The following is a 27,661-nucleotide window of genomic DNA, read 5'->3' on the forward strand; positions in this document are numbered from 1 at the left end:
AATCCAAATACAAAATAATAAATTGACCCGTACTGTAAACAACAACCTTCCGTCGTCTCTAGGTAACAGTGCCCAAACTTCACGGGGCGCGTTCTGTTTAAAAAAATGTTGTGAAAATATCCCAAATCATTACCAAAGTAATAATATAATAGTATAATGTTAACTTAAATGCAAAAAAAATAGTTTATGTTCATGGTTGCCTGGCATCGGCCCTCTTTTTGAATATATATTTTTGTATTTTTTTTATACCAATGTCGAGGATCCATGGTGCCTTGCATCAGTTTGTAACGAATTTTGGTTCGACAACAGAGTTTAGGCGCCATTTACGAGTGAGTTTGCAGCGAGCTAACGATTTGAGTGACACAGGATTGACTTTTGCGCACTTTATTTATTTTTAACTTCGGGATATCGATAAACAGTTTTCAATTGGCTTTGAAAAGAGAGTGATACACAGGGAATATTTACAACAAAATAACTTCGTCCGCAAGGTAAAACTGACATTTTATCTGAACACGAAAGAGCTAGTTAGCTAAAAGAACTAGTAAGCTCGCTAGCTATCAAACCATAGCTATCTAGCAAGCACGTTTGTGGGCACCTTTCGTCGATTATATGTGGTTGTTGAGCTAGGTAAAGTAAGCTATCTAACGTTAACTTAAAGTGATCAGACGACAGCTAACATTTAGCTATCGGCAACACATCAAAAACTAACTAAAATTGCCTAGTAACATTAGATAGCTATCTACCTTGGCGAACCAGTGCAAAGTAACGTTAGTTAAGTTAACCTAACGTGTAAGCAAAGTACCGGTTTCCCCTATTCATCTGTGCTCTAGTTGTGTTCGCTATCCAGGTAGCGTACTTTAGCTAACGTTATCTAAATTTGTTCGTGGCTAACAGTTGGCGTGAAAATCATGCCTAACAAAGCCCAATGTGGCCTACCTGACTAACGCTAGCTAGCTAATTACCAGACATTAGTATACTCTATACAGCAGCTAGCTAGTGTAAATGGCTATTTCCACGTCTTCTCGGTTTAGGCAAATTATTAACGTTAGTTTAACTAGATTACAAGTGGACAACTGAAGCATAACACTAACGTTACTGTACCTAAAAAAAAAAACAAGACCAACTCAGTGAAATATTCTATACATAGGTGACGTTTTTATTCACTCGTTAACGTTGGCGATATAGCTATTTAGTTAGCCATATTGTAGCTATATTATCTTAGATTATTTAATTGATTATAACTCTCGATCTGTAAAATAAACTAAACATGACACTTTCAACTGTTGCTGGTCAATTTGGACTACTGAGTGCAGCCTACATGGCACTAATGATAACTTGACTCTGATTGGCTACTTCAGTGCAATGACTTTATTTTGCACATCTACCTCCATCTTTTTCTAGTTCTCAGTAGCAGTTGATTTACTTTTGAGCTCAGTTTGGCGTTACTGACGGCCTGTAACGTCACAATTTTGTCTGTCTTTTAGTTACACGCACTTTACGGAAAACGTATCAGTTAATTTCTCGATAATTGAGTGAGAATCGATGCTTGTTGTCAGCTTATGTTTGACAAAATCACGCTATTTGACAAGGGGAGATTCAAGTTAGACAGCTAATTAAGTTTAGTTAAATTGCAATTTCGTGTCAAGTATTTTCTATTTTGGATTATGGTTACATCTTTAGAATATCGCTTATATACACCTATGGTACAGTTAAAACGAAACATTTAGCAAAGAAACTAAAACAAAACACTTTTAGATCTGTTGTCTTATCAGACAGCACAGACTGGCAATTTATTTGCAGCTTTATAATTGACTAGGTAACCGATTTATGACCCGATGTGAAGTTAACTCAGTGTAGTTTATGAAGTAATATACTTTGGATAAAATGCCCGATGGTGATGGGAGATGACGGAGGGGGGTAACGGGGTGCTTCACGTTGACTATCAATTGTGGAGAAGTGATTGACAAGCGAAAACACCTAATGGATTTTACTTATACTCCTGTGATTTGAATGATATCTTTTAGATTCTAAATCATGACAGCCAAAACGTCGAAAAGTGTAACTACTTCCAAGCCAAGAGGGAAAGGGTCGCAGCCTCGGGATGACTCCGAAGGCGAGTTGGACGTACCCCATAAAGAAGCAAACTCCAATGGCCAAGAGGCTCCGCCGACAAATAGTAAGTAACAAAGGGTGTTTTGGTGTCTGCATCTAAATAAGTTGCGCGTCTACTCAATGGCAACGTGTTTTGTTGAATGTAAGTGCGTGATGGTTGAGTCCAACTGGCACAGTTGTGGTAGTTGTCTTGATTCATAACACGTAGCTTGCTGGCTAGTTTTTCAAACGTGAGCAAGGCATTAATAAATGTCTATTGTGATTTTTGAGATGATTATAATGGTGGCTTGTGCGCGTTTGTCTCCAGCCTGGGTAACTAGCAAGGTAATTTATGTTGGGATATGAATGCATTTTAAACGATTCGCTCTTCTAGAAGGATGATTATGATTTTCTATCTTTCGATTTATTTAACGTTGGGCAACGGTTTGTCAAGAAAAGTTAGTCTGAAAACAATAACCGTATTTGACATGTTGTCTACTCTTGATTTTAGAAAGTATTATGGTTGCAGCGTTTGTTGGCCGAAAACTATTGTCAGGGTCTTTTTTTTTTTTTTTTTTTTACTGAGCACAACAATAGACTTGAGACCAAACGTTTTGTCATTGATATGGGACCATAATCGGTATGTATTTGCAGCAAGGCTAGATTTGTATTCATTTGTTTTGATTGGAAAGTAGGTTTTGGTGTGGGGGAAACGACGTGGAATCAGATGTTCGAAATATAATAAATGATGTTGTCGTTGGTGAGTGCATATTGTGTATTTGCTTTGCAATGTGAGCGTTTGTGAAAGGGGTTACTTCAAGCGTTCGTTTATGATTACGTTAATCTTGTTATAATTTAGTTTTGTTAACTCACACATTAACTATCTCTTTGTTAACATTCGATCTTCCCCTGAGTCTTTGTTCCTCCACTGTGACTTGCTCTATAATGCTTATGTTTTGTTTGTTTGTTTGTTTTGTTTCACCACCCCTCCCCCATACACCAGTGTTCCCACCTGAAATGAATCGCACTGGGGAATAAAAGTTAAACTCTTTGCCCTAGCTCCGGCTCCCGGGGAGGGTGCCGAGGCTGTTGATAATCGAGGTTTGGAGAAGATTCTTGGTAGCATCCCTCCACCCCCGCCCCCAGCAATGACCAATGAACCAGGCGCTCCTTGCTTGATGATTACACATATATTTAATCAGAACGTCAAATCCTGTGCTGGCGAGCAGATTCTGGGCCCTTTCCATAAGGTACGAAAAAGCATACTAACTCCCCATTATGGCTCTTTTGTGACACTAGGAATTGTGGTTTTGTGTTTTAATCATTGCCTCAGTATGGGGTGTTGTCCATTTCCTTAACTTTTATTTATATATATATTTGTATCTTCAGTGACAGCAGCATTTGAATAGTTGTAATTTAATTGTTGATTATTTTAAAGTTGTAGTTTTATATTTTATAGTTTGCAGCATATCATACTCCTCCATTTTGGCTTTGTGTGTGTGTGTGTGTGTGTGTGTGTGTGTGTTTCACACTAGTGGTGATCTAGCTGTGTCTTGTCCTCAAAAAGATACAAAATAGAGGGAAAGTTAGTGGGAAACCCTATCACATTTTCTTAGTTGTTCTCTTTATTGCATCATGGACACAGGTGCAGTAAAATATCTTACATACACCCACTGAGGTTAGAGGCCCACCATTTTAATCCAGCAGAATTTTCTAGTTATTCAAAGCGGTCTAAAATTGTATTGTGAATACGGTTTTTATTTAATTTACAGATTGGAAGTACATTTTTATTTTCCACCCACTTCATTTCTATTTTTTTCTCTCCCTTCCCTAGCGTTTTTCTTGTATTATTGGTCCAAATAGCAGTGGGAAGTTCAACATGATAGATTCATAGGCTATAGGGCTCAAAAAATCAGATCCAAAAAACTCTGTGCTGATTCACAGCTCTGACCAGCACAAGGATGTGCAGAGCTGTACTGTGGAAGTGCATTTTCAGAAAATTACTGACAAGGTAACTAACACACGCTTACTTGCTCAGCTGTAACAAAACAATTTAACATTTTATAAGCGATTTGGGTAAAGCGGCAGAATCATATTTTTTTTTGTTTGTATATATGTAATTATTTTAGGGTGTAGTTTTAATTGTCTTGTATACATTTGGTTTAGTATTTAAAAAACTTTATTTACAATGACTGCAACAGACTCAGAATAGCCATTTCAAGTTAACTGACAATCAAGTAAATTACTAACTTTGCAAATTGTTCTTTATTTTTGTGATTTTATATTGATTAGGACCTCGGGAAGTTTTCTTCTTCAGTTTAGTGGTGGTTAAATGAATGTTAGTGGACAAAACAGTTTCTCTTTTTCTGTGCAAACCTAGAATCCTGTATATATATTAATTGTATGCAGAGTAAGAAATATTTTTCCAGAATTGTAAAACATATTGTACTACCACTGGGGGTGTAGTACGGTAATTAACGACATAATTGACATTTAATGTAAAATAATCTCTTTGCAGCCAAGCTGTTTTTTGTCAATTCGATACATCTCCTAACACTGCAGTTTTAAGCCTACACACAATATATATTTCTCTATTAAAAAAAAGTTGAACAGGTTATAAGCTATTCTGTTTTTGCCCCCCTTCATATCATGACAACATCATTTATTTCTTGTTGTCTCAAAATTAGTTTAATTCAATAAACCATATGAATTTTACTTTTTAATAAATGTGCAAGTTAAATACATTTTAAATGATTACTTGTATCACACCAATCTGTTTGCAGCAACATTTCTGTGGTTGAGGCTTCACTTTCGTATGTAGGTGTGTGTTTAGATGGTTACTTGCCTATATTTGGGAGGGTTGTATTGCTAAGCATTTTTATTTTTTGTCTTGAGTGTGTTCTGAAGACTGGATCTAAGCTGGTGTGTTTCTTGTGCCCCTCCCCCTCTGAGTCAGGAAGGAGATGACTACGAAGTCATCCCCAACAGCAAGTTCTATGTTTCCAGAACTGCCAGCAAAGACAATTCCTCGTCCTACCACATCAATGGCAAGAAGGCCACTTTCAAAGATGTGGGGACTCTGCTGCGTAGCCATGGCATTGACCTGGACCACAACAGATTTTTGATTTTACAGGTAATTAAATAGTTATTCATTTTTAGTTTTCCTTTCAGTTTGTCTTTGATCCCTCCTGTGTCACACATCCCATCCTGTAAAAGCTTTGCTGCTCAGACTTGACCCCTTTCACTCGGAGGAAAACCGGTATTATGCCTGTGTGAGTGACCTGTTAAGTGTGAAACGGACTTGGACTGCTATAGCAGCGCATCATGGTTTGAAACGATGTTGGAAAGGTGCGAACCATCATTTGCTGCTTTAGTATTTTAAGGAAACTCTAACATTCCTGGAATTGTCTAGTGGGTGAATGGAGACGCAGGTCAGTTTGGCCCCCCTTTACCTGCCACGCTATAGCAGCACGTAAATATTGGCGTGAGAATACAGACCCCGACCCCAATATTAGCTGTGCTGCTTCAGTGTGGCAGGATCAAGCATCCACTCTTCATTTCTATCATTTGAGTGCATGATTATGTCTTCAGTTTGGATTTCGTTGGAATTATCTTTCATGGAATGTAATGCCAGTGTCAATATGTGTAGTTGTTCAAAGACATATTATTTTGTTTGCGTTGGGTCATATTTGCTGCTTTTTGCCAGTCACGGTATAAATGAATACATTTTAGATTTTATTTTTTATTTTCTATTAATACAGTTTTGAAACATCCCTGTGGTGTTCAGCTTGGTGTGTAGACTCCTCCAGGGGTTGTTTGAAGAACAAGCCAGTCCACTTGTTGCACAATACAGTTTTTGGGGTTTACTAGTACCTATCAACTCTTGGATTAATGAGATGACTAGTTTTTAGCGAATATTAGATGTTGTGCTGCATTTTATAATATTTATTTTGGGAGAAGAAGCAGGTTCTCTTCTGTCCTGATTTGTGCCATTTTCTTCACCCTCTCCTGGAATTTTAGGTGATTTTTGAGCTCACTAAATATGACAGGGTTGTTCTGACTGAGGCAAGAAGCTTCAGTTTGGAGAACAAAGTCACTTTTACAGGCCTACGGCTCAGGGGAAGGTTCTTATTTAGTGCACTGGTCAGGCAGAGCAGAAAAATGCTTTTTTTCCTCTCTCTCTCTCTCTCTCACACACACACACACACACACACACACACACACACACACACAGAGGATTAAAACAAGATTGACCATTCTGATAATTATATAGGCCATCATTCAGGCTTGTGTTTAATCAATGTTTCAAGGACTGTTCAGTCAAGGACTATTACCCCATGTCTGACATAGAAAGGAAATTCATAATTTTATTAAAACACAGGCACCAGTTACATTTGCCAGATGCCCCTTTTAGTTTATGTATTTAATTCTTGACCTCATAAAATATAAAACCTTTATTGTAGCGGTTCCAATTGATAAGATGTTTGGTTCTATGTGTAAGTGATTATTGTAGTTTTGCCTTTCATTGTTTTGTCATGGATATGGACAAATGTTCTCTGTGTTGTGGGTACAGTTATGTGCAGGATAAGTTATTATTTGAGGCTCGGGTGTGTGTATGGGCTGAGAAGTTGTGTAAGAAGTACAGTACATTAAAATGCCCAAATGTACTGCAAATAGCCAATTTGACTGGCTGCCCATGAAAACTCTAGGGTTATATCATAAAGGAGATGTTAACGTGTTTTAATGAGGGGTTATCATAACATCAGCAAAGTTTCCTCAATATTTTTGTGAGCAGAGCAACCAATTTATTTAAAATCATCAAAAATTGACTTGCTTTTTGAGTCACACAGAAGTTGCTCTTTCTGGTTTTAACCCAGGTTAGTTTGAATTGCATTTAAACTTGCTTCCAAAAGGGTGAATTCAAAAAAATATTTCAGGTATTTTTCCCCTCGTTGCTTTTCACAGACTTTAGAAAGTTGGGAAAAAGTATAAACCCACCCATCCATGTCTGTTCTGGGATGGTAATCAGGTGGTCTCGAACAGAACATGTATCCAAGGTGTGTGTTTGTAGAGTTTATGGTGAGAAGAAGCTATAACCGTGTGTCCTTGCTTGCGTCTCTCCCTCCCTGTGCATTGGTCAGGGTGAGGTGGAGCAGATAGCCATGATGAAGCCCAAGGGGCAGACGGAGCATGATGAGGGCATGATGGAATACCTGGAGGACATCATTGCCTCCTGCCGCCTGAAGCAGCCCAGCCACACCCTGAGGTGCCATGTGGAGCTCCTCAACGGGGAGAGAAGGTGAGAAACAACCCCAGTAACAAGACATTGGTCCATTTGTTGTATTTAAAAATATATATATGTATGTATGTATGTGTGTTTTTCCTTTTTGAAATTATGATGGTTTCCCCTGTGGGGGTGTGTTAGAGGGGCCTGTTTCACTGTGAAATCTGTGAGGTATGCTGTGTCTTGGCCAGAATGACTGCCCCTGGCCTGACACCTGCCTCTTCTTACAAGGCAGCAAATGATCTCCACACACACCTCAGAGATTGCTGTATCTAGGCTAATCCCCTTGCTCGTTAGTTACTTTTTTTTTATTGCTGTGCCAAAAACAATTGCTTTGCAATCAGTCATTTAATTGTTATTTTTAAAGAGTGGTTGAGAGAAGGAATAAGAACGGGATGTGCAAGTCATATTTTTTTTGTAATCAAATGCATTTAATGACCAGCCCTAGATCAGATTTTATTAGAAATGTGTTAGTAATTATGTGAGCAGGGGGTGCAGTTTGGCTGATAATTACCTGATGTTTGCTAATATATTTATTTGTATTGCAGTACTAGTGACATTGTTATTTGGGTATGGTGTTGGAGTTCCAGTGTACCAGTCAGGTTGACAGGGTAGGGTTTCATTTGACGTGAAATACTGGTTGTCTGGTGAAGCCAGCCGGTTCAGTAAATCTCTTGCAGGCTACACTAATATCACATCACTAATTAGGCCTGTTTAGAATAAAAAACGTTTCTCCCTGTACTGTATTAACTAATTGGTCTGTCTGGTTTTTATTACTTTAACATATCTATTATTTTTCATATGGGTGACATGATTTAGACTTTTTGGTTCATGCAGCTTTACAGTAGTGAATAGATTTAGTATTCAGAAATCTGCATTTTCATAACGCAGACCAAATCTGCATTTTAAACCATTTCACCTGTTTTATATTGAAAGTCAAGTGTTTTTTTGCTTCAATAGTGATGAGGGGCATGCAACTATAATTTCTTTACACAAAATACATCAGTGCAACACAATAGGCAGACAATAGCTTTGTTTTCATTAGAGGAGAAGTGCAAAGCGAGCAGACGCAAGTAAATTAGTTTACAATGGAAAAAGACTGTGTTGTTTTTGCAAAAAACGTGCATCATATTTCAGATGTCTATCATAGAAAGAATGTAGCCAGCTTCATTTCCTAGTTAATCTAGCATTTTAACTTGCTAAAACTACCAGAGAAAAGTACACATCACTCAGAGTGCTGTCTGGTGATCCAATGCTGGTTTGTGAGTGGTGGAATTTGATTGGGCAAGATGAGAGCAAAGCTATTTCATCCAAGTGGAGAAGTGTAACCGAAGCACAGAATTAGTTCTTTTACATTCATGATTTGGAACAAACTGAAGCAGAACATAATTTACAATAAGAAGCATTTTAGATCTGCGTTTGTAAACGCATTAAGATATTTTTTCTGTGTTAACGCAATGCCTGCAGTAGATATGGCAATACCACATACACAGGGTCAAATGCTTTATTTGAGTCATGACTGGTTTTGACTATCCTCATTTTATTAGATTATGGGTTGATCTTATGGCATTGTGCAGTGTAGCATCCTATCACACTTCTGCCTTTGTCCAAGTTCTATCGTTTCCCTTTACTCTGCATTTGTCTATATTTGATGAAGTCACGTCTGCCTTTTGGCTGACTAAAAATTGCATAATCTTGGCATTGAAGCCAAATTAACCCTAGCTTGTGGAGTAAAATGTTATTTTTTGGGAAAGCTCAGAGTTTATCAATAAATGTCCGGTACGGTCAATCAGTGCAAAAAAAAAATCTAAGCACACCTGAGAAGGAACAAATGTAAATTCAAACATTTATTCAGGGCTTGATCTTATGACAATTCAGCATGAATGTTTAAGTCAGAGGTGCTGTAGCCTTCCTGTTTCATCATTTTGCGGACCATGTGTTACAGCTAAACAGGGTCAGAATGGTGGAGAAGACTGCTCTGGAGGGAGTGAAGAACACAGCCGTGGAGTTCCTCACTCTGGAGAATGATATTTTCAAACAAAAGAGCCAGCTCTGCCAGTACTATGTGTGAGTATTACAACTACACAGGGTGTTGCTAAATTTAGTGTAATTTACTAACAGGAAATCAGGTTTGAAAGAATCTGGGAGGAAGCGATGATGCAGTTGGGAGTAATTACCACAGATGGTCACTTTTTAGAGTTCATATATCCATGTTGACAAGAGTGCGATTGTTTCTTTGTTAGCCATGAAGAGAATCAGAAGAGAGTGGCAAACAAAGAGGAGGAGAAGCAGAGGATCCAAAACGACACCAAGGAACTCAGAGAAGAACAACAACATCGCTGAAGAGATGAAGAACCAAGATCTGAAAAATGTGGAGAAGTAGGCCTTTCTATTTTGTATTTGTTATTCATGGGTTTTGTTGCTTACATGGAAATTGACACCAAAGGGACACATTTATGAGCAAAATATAGTCCTAATGTAAAATGAATGTCAGTCTAAAGTGCAATAATGTTATGAAATGGAAAAATGTTCATGGACCTGCTGGCAACCAGTGATACAGAAAAGCAACATTAGCAGTAATTTGTTTGATTGCCATTCATAATGTCTATGTTGTGATTTTTCTCCCAGGAAACAAGGCAAGCTGACCAAGTACAAAGAGTTCCAGCAGGAGAAGTTTACCCAGCTGGACCTGCAGGATGTGGAGGTCTGAGAGAAACTGAAGCACACCAAGAAACTACAGAAAGAACTTGAGAAGGACAAGGAGAAGGTGTGTTTAGGTGTGCATGTGTCCCTTTTCCTGTGAACATAATTCAGGTCTCTATAATCGATGCTTCAGTGATTCCATTTCAGGGGGGGGGTTGTAACTTTGACCATTTATATTGGCCAATCTGTGTACATGGGTAGCTCATGGGGGGCTCTCCAAATCTGTACTTTAGGAGGCTGTGGTTGTGGCGAATGTGCTACATAGCTTACAGGTCATACTCATAAACAAACACAATGGTGCTCTGTCCTCTCAAGACAGGCCAGCACCAATGGCCTGACACTTCACTTTTATTCTGTTGATTTTGTCCCCTGGCCAAAGTGAAACACGGCCACTCGTAATACAGTTTCCCTCTATACAAACACAAGGCCTGTTGTGCTGAGGCCCTGGAGAAGGCATTGCCCAGGGGTTTACAGATGACCTTATTAGTAATTGCTGTATTGCGTAATTACACATTTTATAATTACTTGCATCAATGTCACAAATAAACAAGTGTGTTCATTTTTATTACATTAACTTGCTTGGGATTGGCTCTGGGTGGGAAAGGGTGTGTATCCCACATTTTAATATATATTTTTCTGTGTCATGAGGTCCCTCTTGATAAAATTATATTGTTACATTGCTGAGACTAAAATGAATTGATAAAGTGGCTGGTATACCCAATTTATTTAATAAGATAAACTCCTCCAGTTGGCCACTAGGGGGCAAAACTTAAACGCAAACCCTCCAAAGCATGACAGCTTGGCTCTGCTGCCTCTCACTCAATTTCTCCCATGCTCTTTTCTCTCCTCCTTGGCTCCCTTTTTTTTCTCCACACTCAATATGCTCCAAGTCTCCCTTCCTTTCTCTGCCCCTGTTCTGCAGCCTGTATGATACAGCACCAGTGGCTGTGATTTGGCAGTGTTGGGTTGTGGAGGCCGGGTAGAGCAGAGCAGTCCTCTGGGGAGCTGTGTTCTGCAGTGTGATAGTGAAGTATGGCCTTGTGTAACACTACCAGCAGCCACATTCACTCTTCACCCACAGTTAACCCTGCTAGCATGGCTTCCTCCACTCCCTCTGCTACTCCCTCTCACCACCCCGCACACTGGAGAGAGGTGCAGTTCACACAGACTGCCTGCCAGTCTGATGGCGGTGCTCCTAACTGTCTGCTAGTTGATTTTAAAATATTATATTTTGGTCTTTCCTGGTTTTGTAAGGTTGTACCTCCCCTAGAGTCTCTTCTTTTCTCTCCCCCCGTTCTCCTCTGTCAGCTGGAGGAGGTGCGTAACGTGCCGGCCACCAGTGAGAAGATCATCTCTGAGGCGTCCGCTCGCAGGGAGGTGTTGGAGAAGGAGAAACTGAAGGAAGTGATGGAGAGTCTGAAGGAGGAGCCCAGTTGCCTGCAGCAGGAGAAGGAAGTGGGTGTCTTTCATTATCAGGAGTTGCTGATTGTTTGAAGTAGGAAACACTATTCCTGATTTAATTTAATTTGACCAGTATCATTTTCCCCCTGGTATTCCATGTTTTCTGATCACATAATCGTGTGGCTATTATTCCCATGGCTCCGTCCCCAGATTATGGAGAAGGAGCTGAGTAAGTCTGAACAAGACACGCTCCCGTCAGGACGTGGCCCAGTCTGAGCTGGACATCTACCTGAGTCGCCACAACACCGCTGTGACCCAGCTGAACACGGCCAAGCAGTCCCCGCAGATCGCCTCCGACACACTGCGAGACCGCCGCGCCGCCATCAAAGAGCTGCAGGTCAAGATACCCCAGTGTGAGCAGGAGCTCCAGAAGGTACGTTAGTGTGTGTGTGGGAGGGTCTCAAGCGTCGAGCTGTTCTTAAGGTTAGGGGTGGACTGTGATTTGTGGCAGTAGGATGGAAGTATTTCAGGTTTCTGGATGACTGTGCTGACCATGTATCTCCGTCTGCTCCAGGATAAGGCGGAGCTGGAGCAGCTGCTGCAAGCAGATGGTCAGACCAGGGAGCTGGTGAGGGACATGAGGCAGAAGGTGGAGGAGGCCAAGAGCTCACTGTCCTCTAAACGCAGCAGGGGGAAGGTGCCGGACGCCCTCATGCAGCAGAAGAGGAGCGGCAAGATCCCCGGCATCCTGGGGCGACTAGTGAGGTCCATGTATAGACTACACCAGGCATGTCAACTTCATTCCATGGAGGGCCTAGTGTCTGCTGGCTTTGTTTTTGCTTTTCAATGAAGACCTAGACCAGTGGTTCCCAAACTGTGGGGCGCCTAGAAGGTGCGAAGGGTCGGTAAGGGGATCCGGCTTTCAACCTACTTTTGAAAGTTGTAATGGTAGAATGCACAAGGTGCTATTTTGAAATTGGGTGGTGGGGCATCAGTTTTCCTCTTGTCATGTTAGAGCTGGTCAGAAATGTCCAGATCAACTAGCCCATGTCAGTTAAAAACATTTAGCTAGGTTTTTTAGCCCATAGATTTAGTTGTAATGTTTGTCACTCAAATATCACAACTAAACAGACATGGAGGCATTTATATAATTGGAAGAAAATTTGCCAAATGTTCTCTGCACCGTATGACAAAATGTGTGGCATTGCAGGAATTGCTTTGAACCTGCAAGATGCTCATAGAAATAGACATGGCGCGCTGAGAGGGCGCAGGATTTCCCCCAATGTTGGAAGGGAGGTCTGAGTGAAAAAGTTTGGGAACCCCTGACCTAGAGAACCAAGTGAGGGGAGTTCCTTACTAATCAGTGACCTTAATTCATCAATCAAGTACAAGGGAGGAGCAAAAACCAGTGGACACTTGGCTCTCTGTGGAATGAGTTTGACACGTGGGCTACACAGATGACATGTGGCAGCTGAGAGATGCGCACACACTCACTGAGACTGTGTTCTTGTCCTGACCGGGTGTCCTTGGGGCCATTGATTAGAAGTATGACATCGCCATCTCATCCAGCTGTGGCTCTCTGGACAACATCCTGGTGGAAAGCATTGACAGCCCAGAAATGTGTCAACTTCCTCAAGGCCCAGAATATCAATATATCTTATCAATATTGTGTAGAAAATATTATAAAATACCTACTTACGGAGTTTCGAATGTTTGTACGCATAGAAAGTGTGATTTACAAAACAGTCCTACAAGCTTCATATGCACACTGGTAAGAGAACCATTGACAAATAACAATTGTGCTCGTGCACGACTTAGGCCATTTGCATTTCGAAAAGCCCCTAATTGACCATATATGGTCAAAATCATCAATTTTTAAAGCCTGTGGGGATTATTCAATGCAACGGCTCAACCAGGAAAAGAATTGGACTGAAATGGAGGTGCTAGTGTCAGAGATTGGGCATAACGAAAATGTTTTATTTGGCTTATTCAGTTGTGGCTTGACCAGTGTAAAATAAAAACATGGCTACAAAGAGAGGACCGATGGAAAATATCGGCAACACTCACCAGTTAGCTAACCATCCATCCTCAACAGCTCCCTCCTGTAGGTTTTTAGGCCAGCATTGCTGTTCTGCAAAATTAACAATTTTGTGCGTTCCACCTGGCTCATAGCCAACACACTCAGCAGTGTCTCTTGCACATCACACCTGCACATTAAGAGTGTCTGTTCACATAGTTCAAATCATTTTGGGGTAGTTATTTAATAGCGGTGGGTGCCGTCTATTGCGCCGTTCGTATTTGGGAACCTATTGATGGCATCATGGCAAAAAAAAAAACTCGACTTCAACCTCTTGTGCGATGGTGTATAGAAACTGTATGCGTTAAACATTGGCTCCCGTTGAAAAGTGCCTGTTGCCAAAACCCTACGGGTAGATGGTACTTGGTTGTGTACCGGAATGGCATGCGCTTGCCTTTTTAAAGCAGATCTCAAATCCTTGCAACAATCCTATAAATTGTTTTTGGGAAACGACATCTGATGACCCAATCTGTAGAAGTCCCACCTGTCTCTTAACACGCTCTCTGAGGAATGCGGTGTGTCTAATTTTCCAGCAGAGCAACATCAGCCATCTCTCATTCGATTTCCCATTGCCTTAGTGTTTCACACCTGACAGTAATTTAAAAAGTTACTATACTTTATATGGATTATCATCATAACAAATGCACTGATATGGTCATATTTTATGATATAGCTACCCTGTCAAGATATGTTGCATGAATTCACAATGGAAATCAAATTGAAACATTATTTAATTAATGCTCACACTTTCCCCATTCTACGCTTGACAAACAGTTCCCTTATTCCACCACAAATGTTCATGTTGCTAAATCTCACAATTAAATTTAGATTTTTGCTTTACTTTTTCTCCCCAATTTTGTGGTATTCAATTGGTAGTTAGTTTTGTCCCATCGCTGCAACTCCCGTACGGACTCGAGAGCCATGCGTCCTCCAAAACACAACCCTGTCAAGCCGCACTGCTTCTTGACACACTGCATGCTTAACCTGGAAACCAGCCACACCAATGTATCAGAGGAAATGCCGTACGACTGGCGACCGACGTCAGCATGCAGGCGCCCGGCCAGCAAAAAGGAGTCTCTATAGCGCGATGGAACAAGGACATCCCAGCTGGCCAAATCCTCCCCTAACCCGGATGACGCTGAGCCGATTGTGCGCTGCCTTATGGGTCTCCCGGTCACAGCCAAGGATCGGACCCGGGGCTGTACTGATGCCTCAAGCACTGTGATGCAGTGCCTTAGACCGCTGCGCCACTCGAAAAGCTCACATTTTGGTGGAAATGATCCCACGCTGGTTAATCCACAAATTTGTACCCATGCATTATTGATAAATGAGGTTTAATTACAGTGGTCATGCTTAACCTCGCTTGCAGAAATTACTATGTTGCAGGTTACTGTCAGTTCGAGTCATCAGGACATTGATCTGGCTCAATTTCAACTTTGTTACAGTATACCCCAGTCTCACGCTACTAGCCTTTCTCTCTTATGGGTTTGCTGCATAGACAACCGGTACAAAGCTTTAACCTCAAATGTAACCTCTAACACTCTGACATCCACTCTTTTCCTGTCTCAGATGAAGGTGCGGGAGAATAAGATGGGGCCCATCTCCACCCCAGAGAACATCCCCTGCCTGTTTGACATGGTGCGGGTGCAGGATGAGAGTATGAAGCCAGCCTTCTACTTTGCACTGAGGGACACCCTGGTTGTCAAGGACCTGGAGCAGGCAACACGGCTCGCCTTCCAGAAGGACAAACGCTGGCGAGTGGTCACCATGCAGGGACAGATCATAGAGATGGCTGGTGGGTAGACAGAGCGGGAGCGCATCTCTTCTCAATGTCAATATGGATGTCATGTCTGACACTATGCTCTACCTCCAGTCATGGTGCCTGAGACGGCAGAGAGGGAGAGTGATGCGGGGCAGGATGGGCTCCTCCATCGGCACTGAGGTCACCCAGCAGGAGGTGAGAGATCTTCTGGACACTCTTCTAGAGTTTTCTCTGGCCTCCAATCACTTATGGCTCACTTTAAGCTCTGCAATGGTTAATGACCTACTGTCTTATTTGTATGTGTCAGCTGGACTGTATGGAGAGCAAGCTGATTGAGAAGGTGGTGCAGCTGCAGGACTGCCAGAAGTGGAAGCTGGAGGAGAAAGTCCAGAGACTCTTACAGCAGCTTAGAGACATGAAGAACACCAACAACATGCAGGTAACACACAGTATACAGATATTAAATGTATTTGATGTTGGTGTAATTCTTGTTCATCAGACTTGTTTAGGTAAAGCTGAATGTATAATTTTTTGGGGCTTTCTCGTAATGCCGGCTTGCTGTCTCGATGTTCATCTTTCTAGATTTGCCCCTCTATTGATTTGGTTTGGATTATGTCTACCATCTTCCCAATGGTCATAATTACCTGCAATAGCCAATGTAGCTCAAGTCCTTCATACACAGGCTCACAAATTTTATTTTAACCTCTTTGGGCTGAGATCCCGCTAACGGGATCGATATGACAACAGCCAGTGAAAGTGCAGGGCGCCAAATTCAAAACAGAAATCCCATAATTAAAATTCCTCAAACATACAAGTATTTTACACCATTTTAAAGATACACTTCTTGTTAATCCCACCATAGTGTCCAATTTAAAAAAGGCTTTAAGACGAAAGCAAACCAAACGATTATGCTAGGTGAGTGCCTAGTCACAGAAAAACAGCCATTTTTCCAGCCAAAGAGAGGAGTCACAAAAAGCAGAAAGAGAAATGAATCACTAACCTTCGATCTTCATCAGATGACATTCATAGGACTTCATGTTACACAATACATGTATGTTTTGTTCGATAAAGTTCATATTTATATCAAAACATCTCAGTATACATTGGCGCGTTATGTTCAGTAGTTCCAAAATATCCAGTGATTTTGCAGAGAGCCACATCAATTTACAGAAATAGTCATAATAAACATTGATAAAAGATACAACTATTATGCATGGAATTATAGATACACTTCTCCTTGATGCAACCGCTGTCAGATTTCAAAAAAGCTTTACTGAAAAAGCACACCATGCAATAATCTGAGTACAGCTCTCAGACCAAAACAACCCAAACAGATATCCGCCATGTTGTGTAGTCAACAGAATTCAGAAATAGCATTATAAATATTCACTTACCTTTGATCTTCATCAGAATGCACTCCCAGGAATCCCAGTTCTACAATAAATGCTTGATTTGTTCGATAAAGTCCATAATTTATGTCCAAATACCTCCTTTTTGTTCGCACGTTCAGCCTAGTAATCCAAATTCGTGACGTGCGATCACTAGGTGCAGACAAAGTCAAAATGTTCCATTACAGTCCGTAGAAACATGTCAAACGATATATAGAATCAATCTTTAGGATGTTTTTAACATAAATCTTCAATAATGTTCCAACCGGAGAATTCCTTTGTCTGTAGAATTACAATGGAACTCAAGCTAACTATCATGTGAATGCGCGTGGTCAACTCATGCCTCTCTGGCAGACCTCTGACTCGTTCCCCTCTCATTCGCCCCCACTTCACAGTAGAAGCATCAAACAAGGTTCTAAAGACTGTTGACATCTAGTAAAGGGAGACTTGTCAGAGCCTGGCCATGGGTTGCATGGGGGAAAGACTTGACTTTTGAACTCAATACTACTGTTTTCATTTTTGTAAAGCAGTTTGTTTGTTAAACAGGCAAAGCTAAATGGTGACTGGTGGTTACGGGGAAGCAAGAGTCACTTGCACAATGTGTAGCCTAAGATTGGAGGTGGAGCCTGCCTGTCGCCCACAATCATTGTTTGCTCCCCCGCAGTTCACCAGCTGATGTAGGCTGTGCTGGTGTCGTGTCCTTCCCACTGCTAGACAACCAAACCTTCGCCGCTCTGAGCACCCAATGCTGCTAATATTCTGCTTATTGAGTACAAGTCCGAGTCACCAATGGTCGAGCCACGAGTAATGAAAATTAGGACTCGAGTACTACAACACTTTGAGGCTTGTGATTGCGGGTGAGGTTGTTTGACTGTGTTTCTTCTCAGAGCTTGGCAGAGCAGGAGGCTCACCTGAAGCCCCAAATTAAAGAGCTAGATGACAATGTCCTGGCTGCTAACCCCAACAAGAACAAACAGAAACAGTTGGAGAAGACCCTGAAGGACTTCCAGAAAGGTGAACTTTCAACCCCAAATGTAACATGAAGTGAAGTCACTTAGAAATTGCAGGCTACACTCTTAGAAATTACAGTCTTCAGGACAATGATCTGGCTCAATTTGAGCTTTGCTACAGTGAACCCCAGTCTGACTTCACTAGGCATTCTCCCTCATGGGCTTGCTGCGGAGACAACTGGTACATACAACTAGGGGTGTGCCGATCTCGTCCTACTTGTAATTGTATCCGTTTTGTCACACTTGATACTCATAATCGCTTTAAATGCCGGTAAAGCCTATACCTCAAGTGCACTATCAGAGTGTATTGCTCTGCTCACTCACATATTGTCTTGTCAATTCCAAGAAGGCGTAGCAGTCAGACGTATTTGTCCTTCATCTTGTTGTGTCCCATGTATATATATTTTTCTTCGCATATCTTCCTATATTTCTGTAAACCCTTACTTCAAAATACTCTCCTGCAACCCGCCTCACCCAATGTGGTGTGGACCTGCTTTTTCTCGAAAGTATTTTTCTTTGCCTCTATTACTGGAATCTCTCCAACATAAACCAGCCAGCTAACGGCCATCAGCTAACCTCTAGCCCGGAAAGCTCTTGCCAGTTTGTACAACGCGATTCAACCAGAGCATACCGGACCTATTTTTCTCCATATCCCCGGGTTCCTATTGCAAGCTCTGAACCTTCCGACCTTCGCAACTAACGTCCCCTGAATGCTAGCTGTCTAGAATACCAACGGACTATTGGCTTACGGGGCCCATCGTATACATTCCGAAGCCACTAGCTAGCAGACGGCTATCCTTTGCTAGCGGTCATCAGCTACCTTTATCCCGGACAACTCTCGCCAGTCTGTACAGCGCGACTCAAACCAGAGCTAGTCGGACTTATTCTTCTCCATATCTCCGGATTCCTACCGCAAGCTCTGAACCTATTTTTTTGAATTTTTAAACTTTTTTTATTTTTATAATTTGTTTTTTTCTACCTGGAATTATAGCAGCTAACGAGCCCTGAAGGCACAGCTGCTAATCTGCGGCCTGCTAGCTATCTAAAGCACATTGGACTGCTGGCTTAAGAGGCCCTTCGGACATATTTCTTCGGCTACTATATATATATATTTTGCCAATTGGCCTGGTTTACCACACGGAGCCCTGCTGATCCGTCCGTTGATGTAACTGCACGAGGGGGCCACAACAGACTTTCCTCCGTCGCGTCATCCCTCTAAGGCCTTTCTGTTAGCCTGCTAGCCGCCTGAAGCCACGCACTGGACTTGTATGATCACCCGGCTACGCATGCCTTTCCCTAACGTCACCATGCCATGTCGATTGCTGTTCTGGTTTGTAACTTGTTTTATTTCAGTGTAGAGCCTCTAGCACTGCTCAACATGCCTAGGCTAACAATTTAGTTCCACCTCCCAAACACGCAGTGACATCACCTGGTTTAAATGCTATTTCTAGAGACAATATCTCTTTCATTATCACTATATGCACAGGTTTACCCCCACTGTATTCACATCCTACTATACATTTGTCTGTACATTATGCCTTGAATATATTCTACCGTGGCCAGACATCTGCTCCTTTTACTCTGTTATGAACGTACTAGGCGTCCAGTTCTGTTAGCCTTTAGCCGTACCCTTATCCTACTCCTCCTCTGTTCCTCTGGTGATGTAGAGGTTAATCCAGGCCCTGCAGTGTCTACCTCCACTCCCATCCCCCAGGCTCTCTCATTTGTTGACTTCTGCAACCGTAAAAGCCTTGGTTTCATGCATGTTAACATTAGAAGCCTCCTCCCTAAGTTTGTTTTATTCACTGCTCTAGCACACTCCACCAATCCGGATGTCCTAGCCGTGTCTGAATCCTTGCTTAGGAAGACCACCAAAAACCTTAATTTCCATTCCTAACTATAACATTTTCCGACAAGATAGAACTGCCAAAGGGGGCGGTGTTGCAATTTACTGCAAAGATAACCTGCAGAGTTCTGTCTTACTATCCAGGTCTGTACCCAAACAATTTGAGCTTCTACTTCTAAAAATTAAGTTTTCCAGAAACAAGTCTCTCACCGTTGCCGCTTGCTATAGACCACCCTCTGCCCCCAGCTGTGTCCTCGACACCATATGTGATTTGATTGCCCCCCCAGCTATCTTCTGAGCTCGTGCTGCTAGGTGACCTAAACTGGGAGATGCTTAACACCCCAGCCATCCTACAATCTAAGCTTGATGCCCTCAATCTCACACAATTTATCAATGAACCTACCAGATATAACCCCAAATCCGTAAACACGGGCACCCTTATAGATATCATCCTAACTAACTCACCCTCCAAATACACCTCTGCTGTTTTCAACCAAGATCTCAGCGATCACTGCCTCATTGCCTGCATCCGTAATGGGCAAACGACCACCCCTCATCACTGTCAAACGCTCCCTAAAACACTTCTGCGAGCAGGCCTTTCTAATCGACCTGGCCGCGGTATCGTGGAATGACATTGACCTCATCCCGACAGTAGAGGATGCCTGGTTATTCTTTAAAAGTGCCTTACTCACCATCTTAAATAGGCATGCCCCATTCAAAAAAAATTTACAACCAGGAATAGATATAGCCCTTTGTTCACTCCAGACCTGTCTGCCCTTGACCAGCACAAAAACATCCTGTGGCGTTCCACATTAGCATCGAATAGCCCCCGTGAAGTGCAACTTTTCAGGGAAGTTAGGAACCAATATACACAGGCAGTTAGGAAAGCTAAGGCTAGCTTTTTTAAACAAATTTGCATCCTGCAGTACAAACTCAAAAAGGTTCTGGGACACTGTAAAGTCCATGGAGAATAAGAGCACCTCCTCCCAGCTACCCACTGCTCTGAGGCTAGGAAACACTGTTACAACCGACAAATCCACTATAATTGAGAATTTCAATAAGCATTTCTCTACGGCTGGCCATGCTTTCCACCTGGCTTCCCCTACCAACTGCCCGGCACCCTCCAAAGCAACCCGCCCAAGCCCCCACCATTTCTCCTTACCCATATCCAGATAGCTGATGTTCTGAAAGAGCTGCAAAATCTGGACCCCTACAAATCAGCCGGGCTAGACAATCTGGACCCTCTCTTTTTTAAATTATCTGTCAATTGTTGCAACCCCTATTACTAGCCTGTTCAACCTCTTTCGTATCGTCTGAGATTCCCAAAGTTTGGAAAGCTGCCGCGGTCATCCCCTTCTTCAAAGGGGGAGACACTCTAGACCCAAACTGCCACAGACCTATATCTATCCTACCCTGCATCTCTAAGGTCTTCAAAGGCCAAGTTAACAAACAGATTACTGACCATTTTGAATCGCATCGTACCTTCTCCGCTATGCAATCTGGTTTCCGAGCTGGTCATGGGTGCACCTCAGCCACGCTCAAGGTCCTTAACGATATCATAACCTCCATCGATAAGAGACATTACTGTGTAGCTGTATTCATCGACCTGGCCAAGGCTTTCGACTCTGTCAATCACCACATTCTTATTGGCAGACTCAACAGCCTTGGTTTCTGAAATAATTGCCTCGCCTGGTTCACCAACTGTTTCTCTGATAGAGTTCAGTGTGTCAAATCGGAGGGCCTGTTGTCCGGGCCTCTGGCAGTCTCTATGGGGGTGCCACAGGGTTCAATTCTCTGGCCGACTCTCTTCTCTGTATACATCAATGATGTCGCTCTTGCTGCTGGTGAGTCTCTGATCCACCTCTACGCAGACAACACTTCTGTATACTTCTGGCCCTTCTTTGGACACTGCTAACTAACCTCCAGACGAGCTTCAATGCCATACAACTCTCCTTCCGTGGCCTCTAACTGCTCTTAAACGCAAATAAAACTAAATGCATGCTTTTCAACCGATCATTGCCCGCACCTGCCAGCCCATCCAGCATCACTACTCTGGACGGCTCTGACTTAGAATACGTGGATAACTACAAATACCTAGGTGTCTGGCTAGACTGTAAATGCTCCTTAGGGATCCCTTTTGGGAACATCCCCTCCCACGTTCAGCTGGAACGTGGCGCATGGAACGCAAAAATATTCTTAGAAATATTTAACCTCCACACATTAACAAGTCCAATACCTCAAATGAAAGATAAACACCTTGTTCATCTACCCAGCATGTCAGATTTTTTAAATGTTTTACGGCGAAAACACACCACATATTTATATTAGACCACCACCGAAACGAAGACAAGAGGCAGCCATTTTGTCCCAGAAAATATAAAATTATAAAAGCAGGATTAAAAAATAAATCATTCACTAACCTTTTGAAAATCTTCATCAGATGACAGTAATAGGACATGTTACACAGTACATTTTTTTTTCTTCAATAATATGCCATTTATATCCATAAATGTCCATTTACATTGAATTCATGTTCAGAAAATACTCAAAAATGTCCGCAGAAAATATCGGTAGCGCCGCAAGATAACGTAAATAGACATCATAAACTTTGACTAAATATACATGTTCTACATATAGTTAGAAAGATACACTGCTTCTTAATGCAATCGCTTTGTTACATTTCTTTTTAACGTTACAGAAATCGCTCACTATTCAATATTCTGAGACGGCGCTCAGATATAAGCTATATTTCTCCGCTATGTTGGAGTCAACAGAAACACAGATTTCAGCATAAATATTCCCTTACCTTTGATGGTCTTTGTTCAGAATGTACTGGAAGGGTTCATACTTACCCAAAACATCGTTTGGTTTCAAGTCTTGTGTCTTTGTATTAGCTACTGCTAACAATATCAGCTGAAATGCACCCAAAATGTCCTCTGGTCTGGAAAAGTTGCGCATCAAAACTTCAAAATTACATATTATATGTCGACTAAACAGGTCAAACTAAGTGCAGAATCAAGCTTTAGGATGTTTTAAACATACAAAACAATTTTCAATTCAACCGGTCATTGTTTGTCCTTCTCCGGAGTGCTGGAACAAAGGAATGGCTGGGACCAATTTGCGCCCTAACGCACAGGTATTTTCTCGCGGCACTCACTCAATTCACTCCCATAGGGCCAATTCTCGCGGGATTTGAACGATTAAACGCTCTACTAAATGAGGACATCTAGTGGAATACATAGAAAGTGTCCCCAGATCCATAGCTGGTTGGGAAGGGTGGGGCGATCACGTCAAAGTTGCCCCAACTTTCATGACCACAAAACTAGTTTGGAAGAATGCCTGCCCTGTGAGTTCTGCTATACTTACAGACATAATTCCAACGGTTTTAGAAGCTTTAGTGTTTTCTATCCAATAATAATTATTATATGCATATATTAGCAATTTTTGACAGATTTTTTTTCAGTTTACTATGGGCACACAATTCCTCCAAAGGGGGCAGTATTCTGCCTAGCCTTAAGAGGTTTTAAGCATCTCCAATCAAAAATTAAATCTAGAATCGGCTTCCTATTTCGCAAACAAAGCTTCCTTCACTCATGCTGCCAAACCATACCCTTGTAAAACTGACCATCCCACCGATCCTTGACTTCGGCGATGTCATCTATAAAATAGCCTCCAACACTACTCAGCAAACTGGATGTAGTCTGTCACAGTGCCATCCGTTTTGCCACTAAAGCCCCATACATTGCTCACCACTGCGACCAATACGCTCTCGTTGGCTGGCCCTCTATTCATATTCGTTGCCAAACCCACTGACTACAGGTTATCTACAAGTCTCTGCGAGGTAAAGCCCCGCCTTATCTCAGCTCGCTGCAGCAGCAGGTATATCTCACTGGTCACCCCCAAAGCCAATTCCTCCTTTGGTCGCCTTTCCTTCCACTTATCTGCTTCCACTGACTGGAACGAACTGCAAAAATCACTGAAGCTGGAGATTCCCATCTCCTTCACTAGCTTTAAGAACCAGCTGTCGGAGCAGCTCACAGATCACTGCACCTGTTCATAGCCCATCTGTATACCTCATCCCCATACTGTATTTATTTATTTAGCTCCTTTTGCACCACAGTATCTCTACTTGCACATCCATCTTTTGCACATCTACCATTCCAGTGTTTAATTGCCATATTGTAATTACTTCGCCACCATGGCTTATTTATTGCCTTAACTCACTTATTTGACGTAATTTGCACTCACTGTATAAATACTTTTTTCTACTGTATTATTGACTGTTTTGTTCATTCCATGTGTAACTCTGTTGTATGTGTCGAACTGCTATGCTGCTATCTTGGCCAAGTCGCAGTTGCAAATGAGCACTTGTTCTCAGCTAGCTTACCTGGTTAAATAAAGGTGGAATTTTATTTTAAATAAAATCAAAGAAATGAGCCCAACAGCTGAAAATGCACATGATTGATTTACTTACTTAGTCCTATTAAATGAAAAATAAATAATGCATGGCTGGCTACTGCATTTATTCCAGACACAGATCTAGGTAAATTGCTTCCGAGAAGAGCAAAACTTCTCTCTCCTGACACTTACGGCTCAACCTACACCCTGCCAATTTAGTTATTTAGAGCGCCCAGCGCTTCACACTTTCAGTAGTGTGCAACTGCAGCCTGCAATTTCAGGTGTTCCTGCATGTGGGCATTCCTGCGTCTGCAAAGGACACTGCCTACCGGTCGCCCCCAGCTAGCACAGCAGGCGGGAGCGACACTGTGCGTCACCTGCTGTGTACCAGAGAAAACCAGGCGAAGGACACAGCCTGCCGCCGGCTTCTCCGGGACGCAGCCTGCCGTCGGCTTCTCCGGGACGCACACGTCTGGGGCAACACTGTGTGCTAGCTAGGGGGAAAGGTGGAGGCGGAACGCACCGAATTGCAGGCTGCAGTTGCACCCTTCTCCACACTAAATGACGGTGAGATCTCTAGATCCGTTACGATAATGGTTTTGTCCGAGTCTTTGGTACACCCCTAATACACACTTGACCTATGAGGCTTAACCCTGCTCCTTTCTCATATATCTATATATATATAAACAAACGTCCTCTTCCCCCCCCCCCCCCCCCCGGTCTCTTTTCTCGCGCTCTGACTGAGGCAGCTTCCAGTAAGGCAGGGAAGGTGGAGAGGCTCCACACCCTCATTGTGGACATCAACAGTCACAAGCTGAAGGCCCAGCAGGACAAACTGGACAAGGTCAACAAGGAGCTGGACGACTGTTCCTCAGCCATCACCAAGGCCCAGGTAGCCATCAAGACCGCAGGGCGGTAAGTGTTTATACACGTGCTCTCTCTCACACATACACAGCTCCCATCTGGCAAAGGCTTCTGGTTGTGAAGCTATTAGGGAAAAGCTCAGATAAGCCCCAGCAGATGGCTGCTGCTCTCCTCCACAGTAACCTGAAGAAGTGTGAGTCGCCTGGAGGAGACTGAGAAGAGCCTGGGAGAGCTGACAGATCATCTTAAGAGGCTGGAGGAGGAGGCTGGGGAGATTCATGAAGGCCTGCTGGGAGGCTGAGGCGGCACTGCCGGAGGTGCAGAAGCGGAACCAGGGGGTGGTGAGGGAGATATAGGCCCTGCAGGAGCACGCTCTACAGGAAGAGTCCCTCAGCGTCTGACTTCGGGTGGAGCAGATGGACACCTCCATCACCAACAAGATCAAACACTGGCGGAGAGTTATGTGCATGTGAGATTCATGCATGCTTCGTTGTGTCTTAGAGGTCAACCAAACACTCAGCTAGTTACAGTGCATCAGTGTTCTATGCATTACCTGGGGAACAGTATCATCCAACTTAAATATTTTTCCTCTTCTGATATTTAATTTTAGTCATTGACCAGATACTCTTATCCAGAGCAGTTCCATTCATCTTAAGATTTATATGTGGTTGTCCCACCTAGCTGTCATAGTAAGAACATTTTCCCTCAAAGTAGCTGTCAGCTAGGACTGACCATCTGAGTCCCGTCCTCCCCAGGCCTCTAAGCTCTCCCTTCACGCCATTGAGAATGACCTGGCGGCCATCAAGGGGCCTGACGTTATCACCAACCAGATCTCCCAGATGAAGCCCAACCTGGGAGCCATCGCAGAATACAAAAACAAGGTACACACCCAGCTCTCTCTAGGTCTAATCAAGCACCTTGACACCCTGTTTTTACTCTCGTCTGCGCCCTCTCAAGTTTATTTCCTTCTAAGAGAAGGTAGTCATTGTGGGTCATGTCTCTCTGTAGGAGGAACTGTACCTGAGCTGGATGAGATCGACAACTTTAAGCGTGGATGTGAGGACCTGCGCAAGCAGTGGCTCAACGAGTTCATGGCTGGCTTGTTCAGCTTGTTGGAGAACTACCAGATGCTGACACTAGGGGGTGACGCTGAGCTGGAGCTAGTCGACAGCCTGGACCCCTTCTCTGAGGGCATCATGTTCAGGTCAGCAGACACTTCAGCCCAACCGGCTGTTTGACATCTATGATTTGTGAAGACAGCACTGGATAGGTCTTTCAATCGTGTGAATTTTATCATCAAAACATACCTAGCCCCAACCCAATATCCCCTTCTAATTTCATTGTTTTATTGCTGTGTTCATTAAATCTATGAATGACTGACTCATTCTCTTCTCTCTGTCCATGGCCACAGTGTGCGTCCCCCTAAGAAGAGCTGGAAGAAGATTTTCAACCTGTCTGGAGGAGAGAAGACCCTGAGCTCTCTGGCCCTGGTGTTTGCTCTGCACCACTTCAAGCCCACGCCCCTCTACTTCATGGATGAGATTAATGCAGCCCTGGACTTCAAGAATGTCTCCATCGTGGCCTGTTACATTTATGTGAGTTTCACATGCACACACAGCAGTTCATGGGAACTCTATTCCACGTGAAACAGCTTTGAATAGTATTTGCCATTTTACTCCTGTGCTTGACTTAGTGAGGGACATGGGGTCAGCTCATCTGTGTTAATCGTTAGTATTGTATAATGGGAGCTTATTGAAGGCGCTATGGTAAGGTGTACAGCCTATTGTGAGAAATCACCCGTTTTGCAAAGCCCTCTGTTGGCTGCATGTTGGTCCATTGTTTACTCCTGTCACGGCGGTTGGTGGTTAATTCTTCCCAGGCCACTGTTTAAAAGAACTTGACTCACATAAGCTCGTAAAAAATGTGATACTTGAGATTTACAGCCTTTGACTTCCCATTGATGATTGAATGTTAATTTATTTCCCTACAGGAGCAAACCAAGAATGCTCAGTTCATCTCCCTGAGGAACAACATGTTTGAGATTGCTGACCGTCTGATCGGCATCTACAAAACCCACAACACCACCAAGAGTGGGGGAATCAACTCGAAAACCATTGTCTTCAAACAGACAATCTCAGCTTAGAACAGCAGTGACTCTGGTTTCCCCCCTGAGCCACTCCTAGTAAGACATAGAAATATTAAATGTAGGTCTCTTTGAGTTTACTGTTCTTTCACACCATGTATATAAAACCATGGCTTTAATGTATTCTTATGTCATCACTCTTTTACTGATGAAGCTAATAAATATTTTATCACCGGTCTTTAACTATAACCCTAAATTGGACATGTTGCACTGGAAAACTTGTGGGGAAGTACTATCACAATGAGCTGCTGGTCTTCATTCATCATTTAGGTAAAAACCCTGAAGACTGGCTATGTTCATCAGTGAGGAGCTGAGTGATAATTGATATGGATTGCATACCTCAATGACTATTCTAGCAAGCACTGCTTATGCAAAAAACGTACTGAACAACTTGTTTTTCAACCACTCCACAAATGTTTTGGCAATCTACTTTGTGCATGACAAGTAATTTTTTCCAACAGATTAATTCGCAATTCCAGTTGAAGTTTACATACACTAAGTTCACTGTGCCTCTAAACAGCTTGGAAAATTCCAGAAATGTCATGGCTTTAGAAGCTTCTAATTGACATAATTTGAGTCAATTGGAGGTATTTCAGGCCTACCTTCAAACTCAGTGCCTCTTTGCTTGACCTCAAAAAATTTGACCTCAAAGTCTGGTTCATCCTTGGGAGCAATTTCCAAACGCCTGAAGGTA

General features: G+C 42.5%; 1 pseudogene; it reads left to right on the top strand.

Annotated features, from left to right (window-relative positions):
* Nucleotides 1-418: 418 nt before the first annotated feature.
* On the top strand, nucleotides 419-27,661 carry LOC139382250 (structural maintenance of chromosomes protein 4-like; annotated as a pseudogene).

The sequence above is a fragment of the Oncorhynchus clarkii genome, chromosome 24, assembly GCF_045791955.1.
Source record: "Oncorhynchus clarkii lewisi isolate Uvic-CL-2024 chromosome 24, UVic_Ocla_1.0, whole genome shotgun sequence".
NCBI classification, from domain to species: Eukaryota; Metazoa; Chordata; class Actinopteri; order Salmoniformes; family Salmonidae; genus Oncorhynchus; species Oncorhynchus clarkii.